The 10,981-nt window shown below is 48.2% G+C and overlaps 1 protein-coding gene across 3 annotated transcripts in view; it reads right to left on the reverse strand.

Moving 5' to 3' along the window:
• The window catches only part of LOC146042514 (sacsin-like), a 37,241-nt gene extending 26,635 nt beyond the window's left edge, over positions 1–10,606 (reverse strand). For 2 of the 3 annotated variants that reach the window (XM_083162552.1, XM_083162551.1), the window contains exons 1-2: positions 10,525–10,606; positions 1,517–1,647 (exon numbers count right to left, since the gene is read on the reverse strand). The gene's annotated coding sequence lies outside the window, so the exon portion shown is untranslated. The remainder of the gene's footprint in view (positions 1–1,516; positions 1,648–10,524) is intronic. The other variant, XM_083162553.1, reaches the window with a different exon arrangement.
• Between the last annotated feature and the right edge of the window lie 375 nt (positions 10,607–10,981).

Raw genomic sequence — 10,981 nt, forward strand, 5'->3', positions numbered from 1 at the left:
ACAAAAGAAAGATCAGGATATGGAAATATGTCATTTGTAAAACTGAAGTAGAAAGTGTCCATTAAAAGCCAGAAGACTCAACCAGCTGGGTTAAAGCTGAGGATTTTTGCATTATAATATCCATTATTTAGAGCTAAAGTGTCTAGGTAGACAATCAAAAGGTCAACAACTGTTGGTCGATATGAGTTTTTCATGACTTTTTTACAAATAATACCGACTTGTTCATACTTTAACATCCACATGGGCAGAGTTGGATTATAATAGTGCCATGCTCGAAGCCTGGCGAGGGCAGCAAGCCAAGCAAGGGCATGTAGTACAATTATACAGTGTACATGCCGACAAGACACCAGAACACATGAAAAACGCATGTCATCCTTTTCAGTGTAGACCTTTTGACCCTTTCGACCTTTTGATTGTAGACTGTAGATTGTGTGGGGGGAAAGGCAGCATCAGTCATCAATTGTATCTAACTATTGAGGATAAAGTAAATGTATAGATAGATAGATAGTTAGATACAGACGGAGCCGGCTCCATCATTGCAGGGGCTGGCGGTGGATTCGCCACGCGCCTGCCCCACCAGACTTCACAAGGAGACGCGCATGCTTTCCCTTACAACGGAGCTCCCCCCCGCCGCCGGTCCCCGCCACATTCCCCCACCTCCCCGCTCCTCCCGTCTCCCTGAAGCAGAGACGGGCAGGGCTTCTGTCCCCGCCGACGGTAAACTAGTCAGATGTAGCGTCCGCTAGCCAGCGGGGGCAGTCTGGCGTGCGCCAGACGAGCGGCTCTACATCTGTGTGTGTGTGTGTGTGTGTTTTATATATATATATATATATATATATATATATATATATATATATATATATCACTGCTAATGACTCATTGCTAAAGATAATTCTACAAATATTGTTAATCACCACATACTGGGCCTGATTCAGACCTGTTCATTACGCTGCACATGTTCTCAGCCTAGCGAACGTGTAAACGCGGACTGTCCGAACACACCCTCCCCCACATCATGTGAATCCCTTCTCTAGCATGCGAGGGGATGTGCACACTAACAAACCCCATGGCATGTGGCCTAAAGAAAGAGAGAACATTCACTGGTCAGTCACCATTGCATTTGGTGATTTCTCCAGCCTGATCTGACTTCTCTAGTGGCCACTGTTCTCCAAATTCGGGGCGGTTGGCTGACATCATGTGACGTCAGCCGCCCGCCCCAAGCAGGCATTGCCACGCCTGCATCTGTAGGGGGAACGCCCAGTGTTTTTATGGGGACACCCTGCTGCCACCTCCTGCCCACTTCTCCTGGAGCAAACTGCCAGGCGAATGTGGTACTCGGCGAAGCCGATCACTACCTGACCAATCGGGGAAGGGGCTGAATTCAGAGCCTAAGGAACGGGTCTGAATCAGCCCCACTGTGCGCACACATGTGTGGGGAGTGCCTTGAATTTAAGTGAACCCCTATGTTGACTTTGAGAAATACATCCCCCTAACATTATCCTCACACCTACATTACCTGAAGCCAAGAGCGAGATCGCAGAAATAGAAACCACTTGTAGCCGGGTTTGCTGGTGCACGTGCGAGTGTTATTTGCCATGTCCGGCACGCAGCCCTCGCCTCCTCTGCTGAAGACGGTCACCCAGGTGACTACAAACAGAGGGGAGAATGAATGTTGTGGATATGGCGATAAGAAAGGCTAATCAGTCACCTCACTGATATTATTGCTGGCTACGTTTATTTGCCCTTTTGGTACTGGTTTCCTAGCACGGCCACAATCGTTGGGATCGTGTACCTTTAAGTTAAGGTACACGATCCCCGCGATGGACCCGATTTCCTTTGAAATCAGGTCCATTTTGCCGGCAAAGGAAAAATCGGGGGCATTGCGTCGGTCGGGACCATTAACATTGGTCCCGACGCGACCGACGCGATGCCCCCGATTTTGCCATAGGCTTCAATGTTAAAATATTTTTTAACATTGAAATCGGGAGCATTGCGTCGGTCTTGTGCCATTATAATGGCACAAGATGAGATGGACTTGATTAAGTCCATCTCACATAGGAAAAAATGTGAAATGGGTCCAATATGACCCATTTCACATTATATATGGCCCCGTCGTCACCCCACGATAGACGCCAACCCGAAGCGTGGCGAGCCTGCGAGGGGCGGCGGTGCGCGGCCTCCGACCTTTTCATTCCCCTACTATCCACGTCGGCGTGGAGTTGAGAATATATAGTGTGGCGAGCGCAGCGAGCCCGAAGCGTGGTGAGCGTAGCGAGCCCCTCGAGGGGACGCGTATATCTGTGAAGTTATATGCGTCCGCTCGCCACGCTTCGGGCTCGGTGGCTCGCTGCGCTCGCCACACTATATATTCTCAACTCCACGCCGACGTGGATAGTAGGGGAATGAAAAGGTCAGAGGACGCGCACCGCCGCCCCTCGCGGGCTCGCTGCGCTCGCCACGCTTCGGGTTGGCGTCTATCGTGGGGTGGGGTTTACGTAGTAAAATTTGGGGGTCTAGGGAATGTTTTACATTAAATCCAATGTAAAATCGGGTCCCAGGGACCCTATTCACATTTGATTAAATTAAAAAATCGGGTCGGTCGCATCGCATGCGACCAAATCGCATGCGATGCGATCAACGCGATTTTTCCGACACGACCACCCCGATGGAAACCGGTGTGGCCGTGCTAGGAAACAAGTACCGCCCTTTTCATACACACGCACGCAAACATGCAGAGAAAATAAAAAAGTAATGCTGAATTTGACCATTATTTTTTAAGTACTTGTGTAATTTCACGGCGGCAGTTACATAGTCAGCGTAGCGTCCCTGTCAGAATCAGCGTAGTGTTCCCACCACCAGCGTACTCAGCGTCCCTGTCAGTATCAGCGTAGTGTTCCCGCCCGTTCGTGGCTAGCCGGAGCTTACGTAGTCAGCGTAGTCAGTCAGCGCTTATTACATTATGTGGGAGCCATTGACCATTTTAACCTGCCTGACATGACAGGTGTGAATGCGTTCCTGAAACACCCCCACTATCCACTTCTGCCTGAAGCATGGCGAGCGGAATACGGTACGTGTCCTCCTGACCTGTTCATACCCCCACTATCCACATCGGCATGGATTTGAATTTATAAAGTGTGGCGAGTACAGCGAGCCATCGAGCCCGAAGCGTGGTGAGCCCTGCGAGGGGACGAGGAATACATGTTAAGTAATCTGCGTCCTGTCACGGGGCTCGCCACACTTTATAAAATCAACTCCACGCCGATGTGGATAACAGGGGTATGAACAGGTCACACTTCTGGCTGACGGGATAGTGGGGATTTGAAATGGAGGCATTTGCCAGTATGTGACATGGAGCACTGGCAAATGCATCCTTTATTGTACATGAGACACACTTGCACACCGCACCCCCCCCCCCCTTTGTTCAGGAGACGCAAGCGCTACTGCACCCCTAACCCTCATGCGTCTCAGACAGATGGAGCGCCTCTCCGCCGGCGTCCGCCAGCACAGGGGATCTGGCGGTTACCGGCTATGTGTGAGAGGTGCTCACTAGGCTTGCCAGGGATGCCGGGGACAGAGCTGCAGCTCCCGGGGACAGTACAGTGACTACGCTGCCTGACGGGGACACTACGCTAGGCAGCCGTTGGGCGACACTGACAACGTAGCTTAGCCTATGCTGAAAACCTGGTGTAGCCTGCCACCGTGAAACTATACAAGAACCTTTTTTTTTTTATTTTAATTGCTGCTAGATATCCGAATCTTAATTGTGTATAATCAACTGTAAGGGATATATTTAGTAAAGCATATAAAAAAAAAAATAATAATTCTAGCCTTCATTTCTCTATTGTATTCTAGACAATGCCCCGCATGGAGTGAAGATGACCCGCCACTACACTATGCTGCTGGTGAGTACAAGGAGACTAGACACCCACCCAATAAATAGACAAGCACAGGCCAGGTTAGAGTACCTACTGGGGAGCGGTATCAGGATGATAGGTCGACAGTTTCTAGATAAGATAGTCAATAAGTCAACATTGGCAAAATGTCGACATGACAAACGCGAGAAGTGGTTTTTCGTGACTCATTTTCCAGTTTTTTGGGGGACCTTTCATACTTTACCACCCATGTGGACTCCAAATTGGAGCAGTAAAGTGGCCTGAAGTATGAGGAGCCATGTGAGTGTACCCACAACCTATTTATCTAGACGAGGCATTCCCAACCACGGTCCTCAAGGCACACCAACAGTGCAGGTTTAAATGATATCCAGGCTTGACCACAGGTAACTTAATTAGTACCTCAGTTATTTTCATTTACCGATCTGTGCTGAAGCCTGGATATCACATAAGCCCCGTACACACGGGGGAAATATATTGCTCAGTGTCTCCTTTTCATCAGCGACCAGAGATGGTCGCTGATGAGAAGGAACCTCTGCCGGGGGAGCCGCAGAGGTAATCAGCTGGTCGCAGGAGCTTACTCCAGCGATTAGAATGGGGCTGAAAACGGGAGCGCGCACCCGGCAATTTATCGCCGGGGCACACTCCCATCACTGGCAATATGGTCGCCAGCGACCATATTCCCAGCAATTTCAGCCCCTATCACCCCCGTGTGTACACAGCTTAACACCTGCACTGTTGGTTTGCCTGATCTAGACTGTAGACCTACTAATCCAGATCCCTAGGTGGGCCATTACATTCTATACCGCACCGGGGTGGGGGGGGTTAGGGAGAATGGGAGCTGTCTCACTCTATACCACGGGGTGGGGGGGGGTCCAAACACAATTTATACTAGGGGGGGGGGGCATATTGCATTTTGTAAACTTTGAACAGCTCTTCAGCCATTCAGTTGGAGGGCCGTGAAGGCTGCAACCGAGTCACACAGCATGCTGGATGAATAAGGGGAGGTCCAGGAGCATGGAGACAAGATTGCGTCAGCACTGCCCCGCCCCCAGCTTTACTATGCTAATATTAGAGGCAGGGGACAGGCTACAGTGACATGTTTTAGGGACCGTCAATGGAGACTCACACACTTTTCCAGGTGGGCGGGAGTGCCACCTGGTTTTCGGGAGCCTCGCGGCTGTTCCAGGAGAATAGGCAAGTATGGTGTGCATGAGGAAATGGTTGTGACATTTGACAGAGAGGCTCACTAAAAATAGTGTTAACAATTTTTAGTAATAAAATATAACATACATAATCAATATAATAAATTGCCATTTAATAAGAAATAAATAAAACAATATAATACTCATTCTAATGTTTTCAAGAATATTATAATTAGAATAATATTTTAGTGGAAATTCAATCAGGCACAATAATTTTTTCAGGCGCAACGGTTTTGCATTCCATTTTCGGGAAATTCAATTAGTTGACATTTTTTGTATCTTTTGTAACTGCACCACCCCCCCTTCCCCCCGAATAGCGCCGCCAGTTGTAGTTTAGCAAATCCTCGCTGAACTAGGGATGGCCATCGATGATTCAAAATCATCGATGGTTTATGGCGAATACTTTTGCCATTGATGGGAGAGAACCTGATGGTTTCCCTACATCGATGGCATAGTAGAAACTAGGTTTCTTTTTTTTTTTCTTCAAGGTAGAGGGACACGGAGCATAGCTCCACCCTCGACACATTGGAAGCTCCGCCCCTACATATTGATTGGCCTGTGGGCCAGTCAATCAAAAAGAATGGATAACCATTGATAGCTAAAACTATCGATGGCTGTCCATCACATAGTTTTTAATTATCGATATCTGGATGCAGAATCACCATCAATGGTAACAATCGATGGCAACTGCACCGATGGCCATCCCTACGCTGAACTACAACTGACTCTGAATCAGGCCCAGTGTTCAGTGTACCCATAATAGTATTCATTCTAGCACCCGCCATCATTGAAAACCCATGCAGTTCCTCTTCCATGCCTGGAGTGTTGCTGTCTGCTGTAGTGCTTCTAGCACAGTGCGGTCTGTATATCCGCATTGATATGCAAACCAGACCTGTGCTAGAAACACCACAGCAGACAGCACCACCTCAGGCAGGGAAGAGGAACTGCATGCGTTTTCAAAGATGGCGGGTGCTAGAATGAACACTAGCCCATAAAATTTATTAGTTACATTATTGTTCTGAAAAATACACAGTCACTTTAGACAGAGCAGTATGTGATTGTTTGGGCTTCCTTTTTTTTCACCCACATGTGCTAGGTTTAGTCACATAAAATGACTAAACCCATCTAAAGTACTGGGCACGATGCACAAAGTGCGGTTTTGCAGTAAGCAGAAAGGATATTAGTGCGCCTGTTGGCAAAAACTATTGAATAACTTCGCATCACCCCATTAAAAAAAAAAAGTCTGTACACCAAATGAGTTTTTTTGGCAAGATTTGGTAATAGATGTATAGATGTGTCCACATACAGAGCCAGATTAAGGGGTGCTCTGGGGGGGGGGGTAAGTTTTCCCGGACTCCTCTCTCTAAAAGGGCCCCCACCAGGCAGCACAGATCGGACAGGGACCCAGCCGCAGCAACTAGTGCGGGAGAGAGGGCAGGAAGCGCATCCTACTTTCCTCCCTTGTCTGCCCGCCCAACTGCCACCCCCCAGAGGTTAAGAACACTGCAGAAGTTTTATTCCATTATAGGAGCCTGTCAACATTTTGGGGATCGGGCCCCCAGGTGTATAACAAAGAATAAAGTGCAAGTGCAAATATATATGCACTTGCACTTTATTCTTTGTTATACACCTGCCTACATACATAAGCGTTCGCAGCACATTTCATTAGGGGGTGTTTTACACGCCCATTGCGTGTGTCTAGCACCACCAATCAGACGTGTCTACCATCAGCTATTCGCACTCGCTACAATATAAAACGTCTCTCAGACCCACCATCATCTTCTGCCTAGTTCAGTTTTAATCTTTTAATTACTCTGTGTTAAGGAGCCCACAAACGCACCTATCCCGGCGTGCGTTGTGGGCTTAACTAGCACACATAGCATCGCATCGTATGCCTTGTGCATACGATGTGCTGCTATGCTAGAAAAAGCTAGTACAAAAAGTATGTGCAGCACATACTTTTTGTACTGTGCGATGAGGTGCCGCGGGAGCGCGCACCCCATCGTATAGCATCGCACCGCCGGGATCGGTGCGTGTGTGGGCACCTTAACAGTACATGCAAATGAAGTCAGAAACATATATGGATGACGCAGGTATGTAGTGATATGACAATGGTCTAGTACAAATAAAAAAAACACACATACTTGATTGATGGGCGCTTGTTTTAATGGAATACCAGTTCTAAAAAGCAAAAGTATATAAAGGTGGGCACAGGGGATGCGGTCAATTTGCCGGCGGTCGGGATCCCAGCGTTCAGAATCCCGAAACTGGAATCCCGACCGCCGAAATCCCGAAACTTTCTCCCTCCGTGGGTGTCCACGACACCCATAGAGGGAGAATAAAATAGCGCGCCGAGCGTAGCGAGGCACCGGGCCCGCTGCGTGGCGAGCGCAGCGAGCCCGCAAGGGGGGGCGATCCACGTCCCCCCCATGTCGGGATTTCGACGGTCGGGATTCCAGTGTCGGGATTCCGACCGCCGGGATTACGTATCGGATCCGGGCACAGCATTAAGGGGTGTCTGTGCACCATTAACACTCTATGGGCCTTATTCTAGTTCACTCTTTCTGACAAAATCCTTCTTAGATGGACAAAACCATGTGCACTGCTGGGGGGCAGATGTAAAATGTGCAGAGAGATTTAGATTTGGGTGAGTTATTTTGTTTCTGTGCAGGGTAAATACTGGCTGCTTTATTCTTACACTGCAATATAGGTCTCACTTTGAAGTAAAACCCCACCCAAATCTAATTCTCTCTGCACAAGTAACATCTGCCCCACCTGCAGTGCACATGGTTTTGTCCATCTAAGAAGGATTTTGTCAGAAAGAGTGAACTAGAATAAGGCCCTATGTGCGCACACCTATGCCTACATAGGGAACCATCAACTGGAGCCAGCTTATACTGTAAAAGGCACAAACAGATTTGATTAAAATGACATTCGCCATGCCTATATAAAGGTGTGACTGTTAGTTTAGCATTTTATATGTAGATACAACCGCAGTGACCAACTGGAAAACATTTTGGGCTCTTAAAATATTTCCGATGGCTGATCTTTGCATTTCTTAATAGCAGTTAAAATTGATAGGAAGCAAGTGTTTTCTGCAAAATAAACACCTGCCTCATTAATACAATGTCCCCAAACACCTGCCCCACATTTTTGAACTTATACTATGCAAGAATATTACCCTATTTACAAATAGCCAAATCAAGTCATTTAAAATAAAATAACTGCCTCATGGGTATGGGTAAAAACCGGACCAGGATAAAACCGCCGGACCAGACATCAAACTCTGCATTTTGGAGCTTGTAGCGTCCGGTCCGGGGGGTGTCCTGTCTGGGGGTTCTGCCTGTGACACCTGTCACCAGGTAGAGGAGGATGGGTAGAATAAAGTCTCCCTGTATGGTCCGGGCATGTAGCAAAAACCGGACGGTCCGGACCACAGGGGGAGGCTGTAATCTCCCCTTCCCCATGTCCCTGATAATAGCTATCACAGGGACCCCCCCCCCCCGACAAGACACCCCCCGAACAGGACACCCCCCGGACCGGACCCTATAAGTTCCGGACTGCAGATTTTGATGTCCTGTCCGGCGGTCTGGTGTCTAGCCAGTCCGGTTTTTACATAGTCCCCTGCCTCATTAAGCATGGGGAAAGGGGGTGGTCCCAGGGGTTTTGAAGCAAGTTAACCCTAAAACAGCAATTTGCCCACAGATTTGACCTACTAATGCCCCTTTCAGACCGCACTTTTAAAACGGTAAATTGCCGTTTTTTTACCGTTTTAAAACGGTAATGTGTGCGGTCTGAAAGGTCCAGTCCCACTTAACCGGTTAGAAAATGCCGTTTTTTCTAACCGGTTAAAATGCAGGGTCCTACCCGTTTCTGAACCGGTATTTTAGCGCAAAAATCGGCTCAGAAACGGTATTTAGGACCCAGCCAATGAGCTGGGTCCTAAATTCAGCACAGTGAATACTTAATGAGCGCTCATTAAGTATTCACAGCACTGGAGCCCTCCCCGCGCGTGTCGACACCCCCCGCGCGCGTGTCGACGCCCCCCCGCGCGTGTCGACGGGCCCCCCGCGTGTCGACCCCCCCGCGCGTGTCGGCGCCCCCCCCCTGTCGACTTACCCCGTGCCGGTATCTCCGTTGTGGTTCCCGGCACTGCAGCTCAGTATGCTCGGAAAGCACTTATGAAAAAAGTGTCTTTCAGAAAATGGCTGCCCCCCATACGGAAGACAGTTTTTTTAAACAGGGTTTCCTATGGGGCAGCCATTTTCTGGAAGACACTTTTTTCATAAGTGCTTTCCGAGCATACTGAGCTGCAGTCCACAACGGAGGTACCGGCACGGGGTAAGTCGACACGGGGGGGGGGGGCGCCGACACGCGGGGTGGGGTGGGGGGGGCGTCGACACGCGCGGGGGGCGTCGACACGCGCGGGGGGCGTCGACACGCGCGGGGGGGCGTCGACACGCGCGGGGGGCGTCGACATGCTCTCGGTCGACACGCGAGGGGGGGGGGGGGAGCTGCACGGAGGGGAGGGCTGAAGGCTGCACTGGCTTTGACCCTGTATTTGGAAAGTTTCCAAAAACGGGTCTGCCAGTGTCAAAAAATCGGCACTTAAACGGTAATATACCGTTTAAGTGCTGCGGTGTGAAAGGGGTTTTATCTGGCAGACCCGTTTTTGGAAACGTTTCCAAATACAGGGTCAAAGCCAGTTATGCGGTCTGAAAGCAGCATCAGGGTCTGTGAGAAAAGAGCAGCACTAAGGGGCAGATGTATTAAGCCTGGCGAAGAGATAAACTGGAGATAAAGTGGAGAAAAAGTGGAAGGAGAGAACGCACCAGCCAATCAGTAGTGTTAGAAATATGACAGTTGGAAGCTGATTGGCTGGTGCGTTATCTCCTTCCACTTTTTCTCCACTTTATCTCCAGTTTATCTCTTCGCCAGGCTTAATACATCTGCCCCCATATCAGCTAAAGTTGCGTGGCTATAATGGAATAGGAAAAGACTTCAAGATACTAATATATCACATATACACAGTAAACATGTCATTTAACCAGCAGATATAAGGATGCAGGGAACATAACAGCAATAACAGACAGAAATACAGTTTAAATGTCTCATTGGCCAAATTAAAGTCAGCTGCCTTAAGGTAGAAGGAATGATAAGACACGAGGCTGAAGTTTCCTCATGCTTACTACCAGGACTGATAAAACAGTGTTTACAACTCACACACATTCCACTGAACGTACAGCATGTTAGGCTAGCATATAATTACTAAGCAAGGGATTTCCCAAACCCTTCGTTTTTACAGATTTGCCTCCCAAAGTCATAATGCAAAACAAGCTTCTTTATTCTAGGCAGGTACAGCCGTGGGATCTGAAGTTCCATTGCTTAGTACTATGAGTATATATACCCCCTGAGGAGACTGTTCTTACCACACGCTGCAGAGAAGACGGATCATCAGTCACACATCCTCCTATCCAGCTGATGCTCTACTGATGTGATGATGAGTGCTGCTGCAGCATGCAGTATATACTCCCCAGATTCAGTGCCAAAGAAACGAAACTTTCACCAGTTTCTGTTCCTGTTTAGTCATCATTTAGTTTCATTTCATCATGTGTGTTTGTTTTAGCCTGGAAGTCCCCCAGAGATGGAAAAACAAAGCTTAACACTAAACACATGTTATACAATAATGATTTAATATATCATTGTAGATGACAAACAAACACCGTGCTAAACATGTGCTGGGATCTGGGCCATAGCAGAGGTGGTATAGAAATGGAAATATGGGGTGAAAATGTAATAGGATGAGAAAATCAGAAAGTGAGAGATTTGGTAAAAAATCTCCAGGTTTTTTTAAAGTGGCAAAATCAAACTGATTTTGTAGTGTAA

The sequence above is a fragment of the Crinia signifera genome, chromosome 19 (assembly GCF_055691185.1).
Source record: "Crinia signifera chromosome 19, ASM5569118v1, whole genome shotgun sequence".
Lineage (NCBI taxonomy): Eukaryota > Metazoa > Chordata > Amphibia > Anura > Myobatrachidae > Crinia > Crinia signifera.